The sequence below is a fragment of the Ostrinia furnacalis genome, unplaced genomic scaffold, assembly GCF_004193835.3.
Source record: "Ostrinia furnacalis isolate ACB-3 unplaced genomic scaffold, ASM419383v2 OfSCF4979, whole genome shotgun sequence".
Classification (NCBI taxonomy): Eukaryota; Metazoa; Arthropoda; class Insecta; order Lepidoptera; family Crambidae; genus Ostrinia; species Ostrinia furnacalis.
Genome location: NW_021135218.1, coordinates 378,922 through 396,230, shown reverse-complemented (window position 1 = coordinate 396,230; position 17,309 = coordinate 378,922). Strand labels below are relative to the sequence as shown.

Sequence of the window (17,309 nt, the reverse complement as noted above, 5' to 3'; positions counted from 1 at the left end):
GCCATTATCCATACAAGTATCTGTATCGATTTTAGATTAAAACTACGTGTAAGTACGTGGGAGGGAAGATAATATCATACTTGTATTAGTTACTTGTTTCAACAACCCATTCTGTTTGAAATCCCATTTTGGGACCAACAATTTAACATACCTCCGTACAGGTATATTATTACTATCGTAATAATACGTCACTCACACCTACTTAATTATACCTACTTAATTGCACATAACTGACCTTAAACTATTCGTGGAACCATAGATCTCACTCGTACTATATTCAATACGGTAGCTATAAATAAAATAAGTGTAAGCTGAGAGTTGCTAGGTGGACTGACGATCTTGGGAAGGTCGCGGGAAGCACCTGAATGCGGGCAGCGCAGAACCAGTTGCTATGGAAATCCTTGAGGGAGGGCTTTGTCCAGCAGTGGATGTCATTTGGCTGAAACGAAGAAGCGACGCTTTCAAGTTATGCTAAAATGATTAAAAATACGACATTATTTAGAATGTGGACAGGACAATACAACAACTTGAACTCAAAGAAAGTGATTTTTTTTTCAAAGGCAAGGTAATCGATTCAGTGAAATTATCTGTGAAAATCATTTAATTACATACGCATGGATACTGAAATTAGATGTTAAGTGTGTATTTTCGAAAATAACCCCATACTGAGACAGTAAAATCAGTCAGTCAATCAGACAGTCAGTGGCAGATACATTTTTAATTTAAATAGTCACATCCATGTCCTATTTGTTTGTTACGGTTTTTAGAAAATATAAAAAATGTTACAGAACTTGTCTTGTAACATTTTTTAGGGTTCCGTAGCCAAATGGCAAAAAACGGAACCCTTATAGATTCGTCATGTCTGTCTGTCCGTCCGTCCGTTTGTCCGTCCGTATGTCACAGCCATTTTTTTTCCGAAACTATAAGAGCTATACTGTTGAAACTTGGTAAGTAGATACAGTATTCTGTGAACCGCATTAAGATTTTGATGCAAAAATAAAAAAAATAAAAAAATATTGGGGGCTCCCCATACTTAGTTTGCGTGACAGACAGACAAACCGAATAGTTTGCGTGACAGACGCTTCCAAAGTGGAAAAAAGTTGGTCCCCCCCCCCCCCTCTAACTTCTAAAATAAGAAAATGAAAAATCTAAAAAAACATATGATGTACATTACTATAAAAACCTAAAACACAGCACATGTCCAATAGTTGTACTTACATATTTTTTTATGTAAGTACAACAATTGCACATAATGACTATTCAGAGGAGGTGATAGGTGATCAAAGGAAACTAAAATATTAATTAATCTAAAGACCACTTTCATCACCCAGGTCCCATCCACCCATCACTTTCATCATCCATGGGTGATCAAAGGACACCAAATTGTCGCTTGCAGTCCACTTTGATTATTATCTGGGTGATCAAAGCCAGGTTATCAAAGTGGAATAGACCACGTCATCAGCTCGAAATAAAGTACAAACTACAGTTTTCTCTACCTTACCTACTTGAAGTATCTTGCTTTGTAAGTGGTTCTAAAATATGATTACAGCTTAATCGCTATACTGTAACCTACCGGTACATAAAGCGGTACGCTTAATACAAGCGGAAGCGCTGCTAACTCAGTTTGCAGCGAGCGTGCCACACCAAGCGCTGAGCAGGATAAAAGCTTCTAAGGGAAGCGTAACAGTGTGAAGGTACCTTTATAAATAAGTTTTCCTGTAGCTATAAATAAAAGGAATTCTGGAAACATGTAATTTGAATTCAACGAATTGTGGCTAACTTTTATTAGTTTTAATTGATTTGTTTAAAACGTTACTACTCATTTATTAACTTCGTAGAATTAATATAGTAAATAAAATAATCAATGACCCATAGGCACTATTTTATTGATTTATCGTATACAACAATATTATAAACGATGCAAGGAGAGTCATTACGAAGAAAAATCATTTATAATCATAATAATAAGGGATTTACGAGTATGTAACAGTTTATTGTACGAGTAGACTGACTACTAGTACTGAGTAGTAGTACTGACTGAGATAAAAAATCATTTTTTGTAAAAAGAAATCGGCCGTTTAACGGGACTATTCCCACCTCTCGTTCACACCGCAACTCCTGTGTAGCCAGGATCTACAGGTTGACCGCCAATAAAAACCCAACCAGTGAAGGTCAAGTTTGTCCCGGGGCCGTTTGCGAAACAACAAATCCAAAACGTAGATTCGTAGCTACCGTAGCTCGTAGCGACCGTAGTCGTAGCAAGTCTGCTACGGTTGCTACGCGCTACATTCATTGGTTCTTCATTTTAAAGTAATATCTAATTCACAAAAGTCAATTTCAATTCAATTTAAATAAGGTGTTAAACACTCTGTAGACCTTAAGGTCACTGTATTAAGATGCAATACCAAGAAAGTATAAAAACCATCGTACTCGTAGCTCGTAGCAACTGTAATCGTAGCAAATCAGTTGTCATTGCTACATTTAAAACTCATGAAAATTATGACTAAAATTACCTACTACTTACTTACTTTTTGAGCGATAGTTGATTTGATAATGACATTTTGTATAGATTTCTACAGGGTGTTAGGTAAATGGGTATATGAGCCGACACAAGACCATGTTAACATGGGCATATAAATGGTATGGTGAAGTCAGAAATTTGATATCATCATTTTATTTTTTTTAATTATCATACAAAATAAATTTTTAAAATCCGGTTTGTATGAAAATTAAAATAATTAAAATAANGTATGGTGAAGTCAGAAATTTGATATCATCATTTTATTTTTTTTAATTATCATACAAAATAAATTTTTAAAATCCGGTTTGTATGAAAATTAAAATAATTAAAATAAAGATATCAATTTTCTGACTTCACCATACCATTTATATGCCCATGTTAACATGGGCTAGTGTCGGCTCATATTATACCCATTTACCTAACACCCTGTATATGTTATGTTATTTCTATAATATAGAATGTTATATTATTGTTTATGTTTATAATTTAAAGTGCGTGTAATAAAATTATCAGGTATCAGCGTAATTAAGGTTGCTATTACTTTATACTACTTCGGCTTGTAATACACTCACAGTGGGATCGATTCGCTAGCGTTAAATCGCATTAAAAATTAATTAGTCCATCCACAATTTTAAAAGAAGACTAAAGCTTGCAATCCAAGCCCTGTATCTTAAGTTGCAAGTAATAAAACTACTTTATAATTAATGATTAAGATTCCCTCATATATTTCAAACCTTTTGACGTCACTGTGTAAACTGAAGGCTCCACTCTCTCCATAATAAGCGCCTGTGAAGGCGTAAGCTATGACGTCACGCGGCATTAACTCCTGATTAACATGAACTCGGTTTAAACTTAAATCCTTTGTAACAATAACTTAAATTTTAAACCTATACGTATAGGTCTTTGTTTGTGTCAAAATCAACACCGAAACTGAAAATAAGTTATTGACTTTTAAGTATATAATAAATGGATTGATTGATTGATCTACATTCACCAACACTTTAGTTCTTTTTCAGGAAAAAATGAAGTTATTTTTCATGTAAATCCGCCATTTAATATTACATACTAATATTCAAACTTTTTATTTCCTAAAGTGCCTTGTGGATAAGAATTAAAACGAAGATACAGAATAGCGTATCTAAAACTTAACCATAATTTAGTAAACGTCATCGATAAGTCGATTAATTAAATTAGCAGTTAATGACCCCACCGTCACCAGTATCAATCAAAGTCAGTTCGCACCGCATTCAGGAATGTGACCCAACTGACCAATGATGGCAAATGACAAACCCGACAGGGATGTTTCCTGGGTAAAAAAGAAATTTGAATTAGTCCGTCGGTTAACTTATCAAAAAATACTCGACATAAATTTTTCACTTTTTCAAACTACTGAAAATTTAAAGAGATAAAGCGCGCCAAAGTTAAAAAAAGAGGCTTGTGACGTCTAGGCGTGCTTAAAAGTGTAGCACTTTGTGACGTCACGCGAAACTTCAACGCATCATAACTTCGTAATATATGTAGTACCTGCCTGTCTGTCACGCTATCACACCAAAGCTACTGATCCGATTTTGATGAAATTTAGCATAAAGGTAGTTTGAGTCCCGGGAAAGGACATAGGATAGTTTTTATCTCGGTTTTTTAAACAGGGACGCGCGCCTATAAAGTTTTTCTGAGACAGATAAAATTTCACGCAAGCGAAACAAGCTACTTTAATTATTAAGTCAAGCATTCTAGAGTTCGCGTAGTTGATCCCATACTAATGTTTATTTGAGCACTACACCGACTAAAAGGACTTTTACACTATACAATAGGTATAGGCTCATTTGATTTGGGCAGGTGTGATTCCATCTTATTTAATTTTTTGGCAAATTCTGTTGTGAGTTAGCAGAATTTTTAAAGGTAGTTAATTTTAACAAAGACATTCCAACCACGAAATAAAAGTTCTAATTCAATTGACTTTGGAGAGTTTTCGGCAAAATTATTTCATTAGAGAAGTTAATTCTTTCAGTGATTATAAAATGTCCTGAAAAATGCTTAATTTAATTTATTTTGATTTTTTTTCTTTTTTCATACAACTACCACTCATCATCATCATCATCAACAGCCCTTTACAGTCCACTGCTGGACTATGAGCCTCCTCCACCACCATAGTGGAGGGTTTTGCCATAATCCCCACGCTTGGCAGGCGGGTTGGAGATCGCAGTTTAAATGATTGATGTTTTTCAGAGAGCGCTGCAGCCCGTTCTCCGTTTGATGTGTAGTCCCTAAGTCGCCTCTTACGACACCCGTGGGAAGAGTAGGAGTTAGTGACAAAATGTGTTGTATAATTTACCTACTTTATCTTGCTAAATCAAAAGTCAAGCCAAATCTCTGTAAGCTCTACGAAAGCATCCATTAAGCTCTAGACAGCTCAATAAAAAGTCACGACAGCAATGTCAATGTAACCGATAAATATTAGACGTAAATGCTAAGTGTGGTTATATTATTTGTTTGTGGGTAGATGAATTATTTAAGCGGCACACGCGCGTCCGCAAATTGAGAGTGAGTGCCGGATGCGAGCTGTGATCATATTAACTCGCGAGCTATAGTCGACTTGGTGCGGCGTGGCAATCGAGGCAGAATTTTTAACTAACTTTTTTTAACATTGTGGCTAACCATTAGTTTTAAGTCCCGTTAACCGCTTCAACTAAGCTCAATAATTGCTTGTGATAGGAGTGGGTTCAACATGGTATCCTTCCGTTTGGCCAAATTACTTTTCGCCAAATTTCACTTCGCAAACAACTTATCGCCAAAGTTTCATTTCCCAAATAAACTTTTAGCAACTGTACTTTTCGCAACTAATTCATTTGGTCAAATTATCATTTGGCAAAATTTTACTTGGCAAATGTTCATATAGCAAATGTTTTATTTTGCCAAATATTATATCCCAAATAATTTGGTTGGTCAAATTGACACTTCATCTACTTACCCACCGTTACCCACAAATCAAAGCATAAGCCACGATCGTGGTTTTCGCAAGAATTTTATTTAAAACAAAGAGATTGCAGAAAATAGTAGGTTAGGTTAGGTTAGAACAGTGACCCTTAACGCGCCGAGCGCTAGAATCACCTCTATTTTTAATGAATCATTTGGAAATTTCGATAAAAAGAATGAAATATGAAAAATAATTTAGAACAAATTTTATATTAACTACACACTAAACAAAATAATTCCATTCTATGCACCAATCAAATTATTTTGTAAATAGTTTATCGTGAAATATTTTTGCCAAATGAAACATTTGGCAAAACATACTTTGCCAAACAATAATTTGCTAAACAATGATATGCCAAAAACGACATTTGCGAATTAAAAGTTTGCAATAAGTGGTTTTGCCAAATGAGAATTTGCGAAACGTTGTTTGCGATGTGATAATTTGGGAAACGTTTTTTGGCCAAACATTAGTAATCCGGGTTCAACATAGATAAGTTCGGGTACGACGGGGTTCGTATCAGCAGACTTACACCGTTGGACTAAATTACCTCATAATTACTCAAATTTTAAATCTTTTACCTCTGAGGAACACTTCTCGACTCTCCAGTAAGCCTCATCATCATCATCATCATCATCATTTCAGCCACAGGACGTCCACTGCTGAACATAGGCCTCCCCCAATGACTTCCACATCGCACGGTTGGTATAGCGGCCTGCATCCAGCGCCTTCCTGCTACCTTTATCAGGTCGTCGGTCCACCTTGTGGGTGGACAGTAACCCTCGGTGGCATCTAAAAAGTATTTTTTAATACTTAGATATCTATGGTAGAGCATAATATGCGATAAAAATTCAAATGGCGAACCAAGTTCTAACACCGAAACACTAGTATTGTGGGAATGACTGCGTGGCATGTCAGTGGATTTAACAAATGGGCACCAAATTATACAACCTTATTTTAAGAATAACAAATAGGAACTAAATCCAACGTTTTAAAACTCCTTTGCGAATCTAATATCGCAGTGTTGTTATTGGGCATAAGAATCACAATAATTTAGAAGTAAAAAAACATACTATAAATATTTGTTAAAAAACAACACGCAACTGCCAAGACTTATTGGCCGGAGTATAGGTTCTCAGTCTGGGGTGGCATTTTGTTTAGTTTTGAATAACGAACGAAGACGTATATGATAACGGCCCACGTGACTCTTTTGGCACTCCGAGGAGGTTTCAGTCAAGGTTGGCCATTTGTCTATAGTGCCACAAACATATTGACCTAGTAGGTAAGGCTTAATGTGTACTCCAGTCATTTTAGATAGATACTTGCTAGATACATTATAGAGGTAGAATTTAATAAATAATATTATGTTTTTTTATTTTTATTTTTTGTTTAATATGCAACATGCAATTATACGTCTCCGTAGTCAACTGGTGCGTTGAATTCTCTCAATCACGTAGTCCTGAGTTCGAGCCTAGGTGACGAGGTCACTATTTGTATTGACCTTGTAAGCCTTACAAAACCTTTGAACACTCAGTCCAACACCGTACCTTATAAAGTCAAAACCAAAAGATTTAACAATCTCTATATTCTATTTAATTATCTTAAATCTTGTTATTAACCTTTGATCGTTTAAAGTATTAACACAACCCTATTCTTACATTATTTCATATTGAATAAGTATAACATATTACCTACATAAGTATGCAAATGTCTTCATAAGGACAGGATCCTACTCCCTCTTAGAATGTAAATTTTATGCGCCATTGGGCTGTATCGCAATGACCTAGATACAAATTAAAAACTTATCCTGTACAAGAATAGACCTATCAATTAGTAAGGGCAAATTAATTAAGAACAAAGTGAGGTTGGACTAAATTGAGTCGGAGTACTTTTAAAATAAAAAGAACTTAAGGTTGTATAATTTGTGAACTGATTTTTTTGACATTTAACTATGAATGTCTTGAGCTTTTATGAGACTTTTATTACATACAGGGTGTCCCAAAAACAATGGATAACCCTGTAACCATCGATAAGCCTCGCCATGGTCTCCCTAACGTCCAATTTTGATCCCAGTAAAAGTATCACCGTTTTCAAGATTTTTAAGTTTTTGTGCATTTTTAGAAAATTGCCACCTGCGATTACTTTTTCTCATGCCATTTCTACAAATGAGGATACTTTTCAATCTAGTTTTTTTCCTTATCACAAGGGATAGTTGGGCTATCAAATGAAAAGATTAAAGTTCTACAAACTAGTTTAAAAGTATGAAAATTTTAAGAAATTGCAGAGATGAAGGAAAAATTAATTCATAGTCTTGTACTTTTGATCAGCCACCGTGTAAAAAAAATGTAGGAAGACCATCGTGCCCATTACCCTAAAAACTTTCTTGGTTAATTGAGATTCTAAAAAGATATCACAAGCCTATGTATTCTGTATTATTTTTATCTTACGGCTACTTGAATAGCAACTAGTATCAAAACTGCAAAAATGAGTTTTTCTCGTAATAGTTAAACTAGGACTGCATAGTGGCATAGCCGTAAGATAAAAATAATACAGAATACATAGGCTTGTGATATCTTTTTAGAATCTCAATTAACCAAGAAAGTTTTTAGGGTAATGGGCACGATGGTCTTCCTACATTTTTTTTACACGGTGGCTGATCAAAAGTACAAGACTATGAATTAATTTTTCCTTCATCTCTGCAATTTCTTAAAATTTTCATACTTTTAAACTAGTTTGTTGAACTTTAATCTTTTCATTTGATAGCCCAACTATCCCTTGTGATAAGGAAAAAAACTAGATTGAAAAGTATCCTCATTTGTAGAAATGGCATGAGAAAAAGTAATCGCAGGTGGCAATTTTCTAAAAATGCACAAAAACTTAAAAATCTTGAAAACGGTGATACTTTTACTGGGATCAAAATTGGACGTTAGGGAGACCATGGCGAGGCCTATCGATGGTTACAGGGTTATCCATTGTTTTTGGGACACCCTGTATTGTAAAATGCCAGAATGAATATTTAATACCAGCTTCATTTTTATTCTGAGAAGAAACCCTTAATTTGATTGGCCTCTTACAACATCTAAGACAAAAAAGCACATTGCTCTTTTTATTACTATACTGCGCCAGAAGGAGGGTTATTTTATTTTTTTCATCGTCACCAACCTTTACAAAGCATCTGTTGAAAAATCTTCAGACTATTTCTCTTGCAAAAGCTCTACATTCGCAAAATTAGAAAGCTCTTGCAATAAAAAGCACAAACACTACCATCGCTGCTTTTTCTAGCATTACTACGCCATCTACCGAGATTGAATCGTATTAAACCAAAACCATGGAAACAAGTGACGGAAAAGTACACCGTACCGACATCTTTGTAAGGGTGGGTAAATCAAGTTATACAGGGGGTTGTATATTCGGGTTATTGCATTCAACAGATGGCAGCATAAGATGAATCCGAAGGGTTGAGCGAGTTATTTTAGCCCTGGCTCGCTCGATTTGATGTACGAATAGATCCACATTTTACCGCGCTACCTATTCTTATTGCCAAATAATCGAATTATTTGGTTGGGTAGTACTTGATTGTGACTACATATATTTCTTTGTAACATCTAATTGAACAAGATGCAATAAATGAATATGAATACATAAGAAAAATAAAAATCATACAAGAAAGGTGTCTTTTGTTTCCATTTACCTACCTTTTTACTGAAAAGTTTTCAAAATGAACGCACAGCGTAGAATAGAGATCCATGATTGGTTCATGTGTCACCCTGTGCGTCCACGCGCACTGTGAGACCTCATAGTAATGTTTGTGAATACGGGCGTTCATCTGCCACAGTTCGACTGGCATCCTATCTTTTGCATAGTAGAGACTATTCATATTATGCAAGTCAAAACCACATTTGCGGAACCTTCACAGTTTTATGCCGCAGAAAATATTATGTATAAGCCTTGTTCAACAAATTTGCATTATAATTGCACCTGGAGGAAGTCCAGCCAGTGGCTGCGAGCCATTGTGCCATTATGCACCGTGTGCAGATCCCAGATAATGCAGTGTTGTGGGAAAATGACGCTACATAAAGCGTGAAGATGAGAATAATGTGGGTACTGTGAAATCACATCTAAATTTACATGTTTTGTTGCAAAGTAGCATTTATTACAATAATTAGTTACATGTTACCTACATTATACAGTGTCTACTAACATCGAACATCGATGTAGTTTCTCTACAGCAGCGTTTTTCAACCTTTTTCATGACACGACCCCGACGACGATTTTGTGGCCATTCGCTTTTTTTTCATGCATTTTATAATGTTACAAAGATGTTGTAGGGTTTGTATAATTAGATTTTGGAGAAATATATCTTTAAAACTTTACTGTCTTTTTTACGACCGCCCTACACAGGCTTCCCGACCCCCTGTTGAAAAACACTGCTCTACAGTAATTTCTACATCGACGTTCTGACGTAAGATATTTGCAGAAATATTTTACAAGCTTTTTAAAGCAATGGAGTGAAGTCGAACCTTAATTTCGAACTGCTCCTATGTTCTTCTGATTAATTTCGTTGCGGGTCCAATGACAATTTAACTTTCTCCCGGGACAAACTTGACCTTCATTGGTTGGGTTTTTGTGGTGGTCAAGCTGTAGATCCTGGCTACACAGGAGTTGCAGTGGTGGGAACGAGAGGTGGGAATAGTCCCGTAACCTTTTTGAAGGCTGCTAGGTTTGTAATGTACTCTAGTCGTCATGCATCAGATCTTCTCAAAGAAAGTTGCATCTTACAGGTCATAGTTTTGGGCATAAACTATCGAGCAACTAAACTGGGCACTGAGCAGAGATTTATTCCAAGTTTTTAAGCAGGAATACATTGATTACATTACTTGTTTTGTTTCACCGGGGGCCTAGGCAAATTAACATTCGTGATAGTTTTAATTAGGTTTGTAACATTGTCTGTGGTGGCAGATATAATAGCACTATTCAGATAATAGTAGTTATAACCACTAGTCAATTGACACACTTTTATTGGCTCCCAAACATCACGTCTTGCTTATTTCGCGCTAGTCACACCAGTACTGTACTAGAAACCCTAGCAGCTTATGTACGACCTGTTTTTCTTTTTCATTTATTCAGGACACGTGTGTATTTCTGCATTTTCAACGCAATAAACCCTAACTTAGTCCACAAACACATCGTGAGACAAAACCTCAGCATGCAGGTTGTCGCTCATTTGGATCCATCTGCCCATGGTAAAGGGACGCCATTAGAGCGTGGTAATGGGCTTACACACTCATACCGCCACTCTTTGGGATAATGACAACCAAAGGGTTGCTCTGTTACGGTTTAAACTGTGTATAATCTCGTGTGAGCACTCATCTGAGATTTGAGGTGCATTTCGTAATACGAACGTTTCAAAGCGATCTGTGGTACGGGGTCCCTTTTAAGTTACGTTTCATGGTCTGTTGTTTTGTTGATGAGTGTTATTAGTTAAAGCTCTCGTTAGGTTTTGGGCATATAATGTAGAAGACTGATTATATCATGTTTTATACAGGGCATGCAATAAGATTTTTGGTATCTATTCACACATTCTCGTTTTTGAATAAATTCTGAAAGTTAAAAGCTAGTTATGATTAAAACAGTCAAAAGATTCATAGTGTCTTATTTTAGAAGTAGTTGTTGTCCTGCTGAAATACAATTCTGTACCTTCTACCATAAAACCAATATCCTATAATATTTTTGATGCGTAAAAAAGTAACAATCAGACATTACATATTTTAACACTTGCATACCTACATACGAGTACTAAAGGACAACTTATGAAGATATTTACAATTTAGGTTTTCAGCAAAATACAATAAATAACTTCATAAGATTCACATGGTCACATAGCATTCGTGCATAAACTCATTAACAGGTAACATTAAAAGGCACTAGTCTAGTTCATTGCATTACTCCTACAATATTATACAGTTTTTATTTTTATATCAACATCGAGCAGCATACGTGAGTATTGTTAGTGTTCACATACTTAGACGTACGTAGGTAAGTAAACTACTTTAATGCTTTTTATACTTTAATTATTTGAAAAGCATTAAAAGTTAAACGCAGGGACCAAAGACGTATAAGTAGAAGATTTATTTAGTTTCATATCGCCATGTATAAGACTACAATATGTACATGTTTATACATATCAATCGAATCTTAATATTTCAGTTTCATAGAGTTGCATTTCAGAAAGTGCAACAAATGGTAACATACATGTATAAATGACAGAGTAACTCAGAACTCTGATGTTTGTCTGTCTGTTAGATACTTTTTCACACGTTAATCACTGAATTAATTTTGGCTAAATTTTGGTTTAGAGATAGTTTAGACCTAAAGTAAGTATCCAATGAGATGAAAACTCTAGTCAAATATTTTGTTGAAAAATAGCTTTAATTTTATTTTATTTTTATTTTATTTTATTCAGAAAACAAACAGCTTACAAATATATAAATTGCATAGATACAGTGTAGTTGGTCAAAGCCTATAGTTTTCACCTCTATATAACCAAGGGGTATAAAATTTAACAAATTTTAATTATACGTAGAAGCAAAGAGAAAAAAAAATGGATAGAAAGAAGTTCGAAGAAATTTGACTATATGTCAGGTCGACGAGTCTGACGCGTGAAATCACCTGCAATCAGTTTTCTTACAGCAGTAGGGTTGGTACAAAATAGGTCTACATGCGGGTGAGCGCTAACTATCTCATTGAACCTATTTGCCACCCTACAGAAGAACGAGTTCCGACGGTAGTTCGTGCGAGTCAACGGCAGGTGCAAGCAGGGGCGCTTTCGATTCTGTTTGTTGGGGACTCGTAGGCGGACATTACTTAAAAGTTGGGAATTATCAACACGGCCGTTACATATGTTCATTAAGTAAGTGATATCCGCAGCCGTCCTACGCAACTCAAGAGGAATAAAGTGGTGCCTCCTGCAGCGCACATAATAGTCTACATCGCGCTTCTTAGATTTGAACTGCAAGTATCTTAAAAACCTTCTTTGGATGGACTCAATTCGGTTACAGTATACTTTGTACTGGGGATTCCAGACCTGAGACGCATACTCGAGGATGCTACGAACGTAGGAACAGTATAAAATTTTTATAGGTTTTAGATTGGAAAAGCGTGCACATGATCTCATAATAAAACCAAGAGCCTTTGAGGCCTTCTTAACTATATAATCCACATGTCCATCGAACAGCAGTTTCGAGTCATGGATCACTCCCAGGTCCCTTATATGGTCGACATGAGCTAGACTATGGTTATTAAAAGTGTAATTAAATTTGGTTGGATTAGCTTTTCGAGTAAAAGTAATAGCTTGGCACTTGGATACATTCAGATCCAGCTTGTTATGAATGCAGTAGTTTTGAAAACGAACTAAATCATGTTGTAGTAACATCGAATCATTTAAATTGACAATTTTTTTAAGTATTTTCATGTCGTCCGCGAATAATACAAATTCAGAGTTTTGGAAACACTTACCTATATCGTTCACAAATATAATAAATAAGAGGGGGCCAAGAAGTGAACCCTTAATAACGCAGAGGGACTGCCACACCGATATTTTTGATTTTGTCAAAGTAGATAAAGTGTTATTCATGGTGAATTATTCATTCTTATTACCCCTAGGCTACACTCATCGCGATGACCCGAAGATTCGCGCTGTCGCGATGTGTGTGTAGAGAGCTAAGTATTAGCGTATACTTCGGTGCTTTTTTATCGCCCGAATGTTATCGCGATGTGTGTAGCCTAGGGGTTAGTGTTATATGGGAATGGTCTTCACTGAATACCTATGGCTGATATGATTCGAAAAAAAAAACAATTTGAAAAAAAATCGAAGAAGATTGTAGGGTTCACTTTGTTAAGTGAAATTTTAGAGACTTATGACATTAAAATAAATAAAAAATTCAGCTGTAAATAAAAGTTTCGTTCGTTCGTTCGTTTCAGCCAAATGACGTCCACTGCTGGACAAAGGCCTCCTCCAAGGTTTTCCACAATGCACGGTCCTGCGCTGCCCGAAAATAAAAGTTTACTCTTTCCTTTTAAGTCGATGCCGTGTCCATACTTGGCGAGCGAAGAATGTTGTCGTTTCTTCGGCAAATTGAGCAGCAAAGAGGACGTGCGGCCGTCCCTCTTCCGCTGAGGCTACTGTCCCTTCTTATACCTGGCTATTTCTCATCGCCACGGTTCTCATCGTCACCTTCGTGGCAAATTTTATTTCTAACTTATTTCAACTTTTTGTAAACAAAAATTGTAGCGCTTGATGTGAAGATTGTATTCTCAGTAAATCAGTCAAATAGTGAGTCTCGTTTGGAAGCTTTAACGTTTTGAATTTTTTGATGCCACGAAAGTGATTCTGTACTTCACAGCAATAATTTTTTCAAACTTTACTACTGTAAATGACTCGTAAGTGTTTATAAAACATACATTTTGCCTTATTTTCATAGATAAATAGCAATAACATAATATAAAGAGGTACCTACCTAAATACAAGATAAAATTTTACCGATTACGTCACCTACTAAGTTACAAGATTCTACGCAATTGGTTTTAAGGGTGACACTGGTGGCATTCTGAAATGCTAAAGAAGCAAAAAACGGATTATCAGTACCTCAATAAAAAAGAACTCTAACTGATTATCAGTCCCTCAACAAAAATATATTTTTTATTTAGGCCAGAGGGCCTCGTATTTTTGTTGTACAACTTTTAACTCAAACTTCAGATTAAATTTATCTTACAAACAGATACACAGTCACATATACAGACATACATACAGTCATACAGACAGACAGACAACAAAAATACGAGGCCCTTATTTTTTTATTGATGTACTGAACTCTACTTACCACGTATAATTTATTAGTTATTAAAATATTGTAAAAACATAAACACCAGTCACTATATTTTAAAATAAACCAAAGCAAGAAATCACTTTCGTGGCCTAAAATCACCTTCGTGTATAAAACACCACGAAGGTGATGCCACGAAGGTGACGAAAATTTTAGTTTTTTATGAATTATCCTTAAATTTGAATTTAACGGTTCAAGTCGAATACTACACAAATAAGTCTAACATGTTAAGTTTTCAATGGCCTAAGTTTCAATTAAATTGTTTTAATTTTAGAGGTAGAAAACATTGTTCAAGCAAGCGACGGTATGTCTATGGATAATCACAAAAAGTTACGTATTTTTTTCACGGAGCGACGATCGACCTATCTCACCTCCCCAATGGCCGGAGCGCGACTGACGTTAACCAAATAGAACGCTGTGATTGGTTGTTGGTTTTCGGTTTAACGGCAATCTTGTATTATTACTCAAAATTTTAGGTACCTAAAATCGTGTGACCAACATATTTTGCTTTCTCAATTCGAAATAATTATAAGAAGATATTTTTTTGACTATTGTGTGGAAAGTATATTTAATTGCGATGATTTTAGTATATGCTACACACAAATTGAATGAAAATTGTGAATGCAGTAACCAAATGTTTCATTGCAACCGAAGGTGTGACACGATGAGAACGCGAAAAATCACCCCGTTTTTTATCGTTTCATGTGATGTTTTCGTATTATTTTTGCTTCTATTACGATAAAATTTATTTTGTATGTAGCTAAATAGATATTTTATCATCTGATTTCAAAGTTATTGTTCTAACTTATACCGTTTATGAACTATTATTGTGTGACCATCAAATTTGAGTGTAAATGAGAAGTACCCACCTCCTTCATCCATGGATATTGTCATAATTAAGTGGCTAACAAGGGCTTATTATATGTACCTATTAAGTTTTTATTAAGGGCCATTTTAAGACTTACATTTTAGAAGACTTGGAGACTAATTTAGTAAATGTAGAGTCGCATTGATATTCTAGTTGTTCGCTTGTTGTATTCGTTTTCTGTTTTCTTATTGTCAAAAGTAGCTTTAAAACCATTATGAATCTTTGTAGAAGATGAAGTTTGCACTTTTGCTTGCACCATTTCATCCAAACGCTGCTTTTTATGCTTCATAATCTAATGAAACAAAGACGACACCACTAAAAAGCCATTAACATTCAGAAAAATAGAGCAATACGAAAAAGTGCCGCTACACAAAACGATCCGAATTCAAAAATCGAACAAAAGAAACAAAATTCAAATCCGAAAGCGCGCGAAACCGAAAATTTGAAGCGCGTTGATTGGCTGTAAAAGGCTCGCGGTTACGTGCCATTGGTCAAAGATAATGTTTGTGTGACTAACAATTTTGTGCGGGGGAGATAAACCGCGAAACTCGACCGCAAATGTTGACAGAAGCTTCAGAGGGTCATCTCTACAAAATAAACCTTACCTGGCAAAAGATAGAGCCCGTTTTGCTTCGATTAGAATAACACAGTTGTGCAGAAAATATGATGAGCGAGCGAAAAAGCGGGATGGAAAACCAACAGCAAAAGCCTTTTTGGTGGTTGGGGGAAAAGGACCGCATGGGCTTTAAAGGATTGCATTACCGGCTCTAAAAATAAAAAATAATCTCGCGAGTGCATTTTATTTAAATTTTTAATAAATAATAAGATAATGAATGATGAAATATTTATGTATGAACATTATTTTTGTTTACCATCGTTATGCACACGGGTAATAAATTAGTAGTATGAGTGGGTACGTAAAAATTAATAAGACTTCGAAAAACAAAAAGTTTTCAAGAAACAACTATGGAACAGTATCTTGTCATAACAAGGCTTTACAATATGATTTAACAAGAGCAGCCATAACTGTCACCTGAAGTATTCAGAGATAAAGACATCGACATAAATTAAACACATCATTACCATAACCAACCCCTTATTTTGCGAAATAATTTTATTATAATAGATAATTTAAAAGTGCCCAAGTTCACCCCACCACCGGGGGGTTAAATGAGGAAAGGGCGGGGCGTCAATTAAAGCTGAATAATCGGAAGCTATGCGTCTCTTTCGCTCAAATGAGCAGTCCTAAATGCAGTAAGCGGCTTACAATGGGAGTTGACACTCAGGAATATCGCTGTCTCTGTCCCGCTTGACTATAGACGAATAGAGTCGCCCTTCTAGTTATAAAGGTATAGACAGCCAGTTGAGTTCCACGTGAGATTGTGTTGTGTAATCAGTGAAGTGCCGCCTTTATTGTCGAATAGAAGGCACAATGTCTGCGCGTTTGACGTTTTGACGTTTCGTTTTGGCGGGAACGTAATTTTAAGTTTTCGGACGAGCAGTACAAGGAATAAAAAGCCGTACAGCCTGCAGTGATAGCGTTTTGAATGCGAATCGAAATGTATTGTTGACAGTGATGGTGGAATCGGCCAGTTGAAGATTGCCTCAGTTATTGCTTTGGCAATAACTTGGATTTATTAGTTCCAGTAACTTAAAGTAAGTTTATTTACTTTTCGGATAAGAAAAAACTTACAGGGAATACCTACAGTGAAGCTTTTTATGAAATAGTAGACTCATTTACTTTATCATTAATGATAAGACGTACGTGCGAATTTATACAAATAAAAGAAATCTAGAAACTGTGTTTGTATAATAAAAGGAAAATATACATATTCTATTGATACTTACCTACAAAATTTAATAAAAATAGATATTTAAAAGATAATGAGACATTGGAAGTTAAAGTTATGTATTTATTGATGTAGAAAAATTAGTGTCTTTAATACAAACTTATTTTGTCATCGTCCAACAAACACCCTCGGTCTCTGAAAAAGAAAAACAAACATTATTTAAAATAATATCTATTAATTAATATCAATATGATTCATAAGAATAATCCTTATTGCT

At 35.4% G+C, this 17,309-nt stretch overlaps 1 protein-coding gene across 1 annotated transcript in view; it reads left to right on the top strand.

Annotated features, from left to right (window-relative positions):
* The first annotated feature begins 16,492 nt into the window (after positions 1 to 16,492).
* LOC114360371 (paired box protein Pax-6) overlaps positions 16,493 to 17,309 on the top strand; it is a 52,681-nt gene continuing 51,864 nt past the window's right edge. The window contains exon 1 of the mRNA XM_028315072.1: positions 16,493 to 16,898. The gene's annotated coding sequence lies outside the window, so the exon portion shown is untranslated. The remainder of the gene's footprint in view (positions 16,899 to 17,309) is intronic.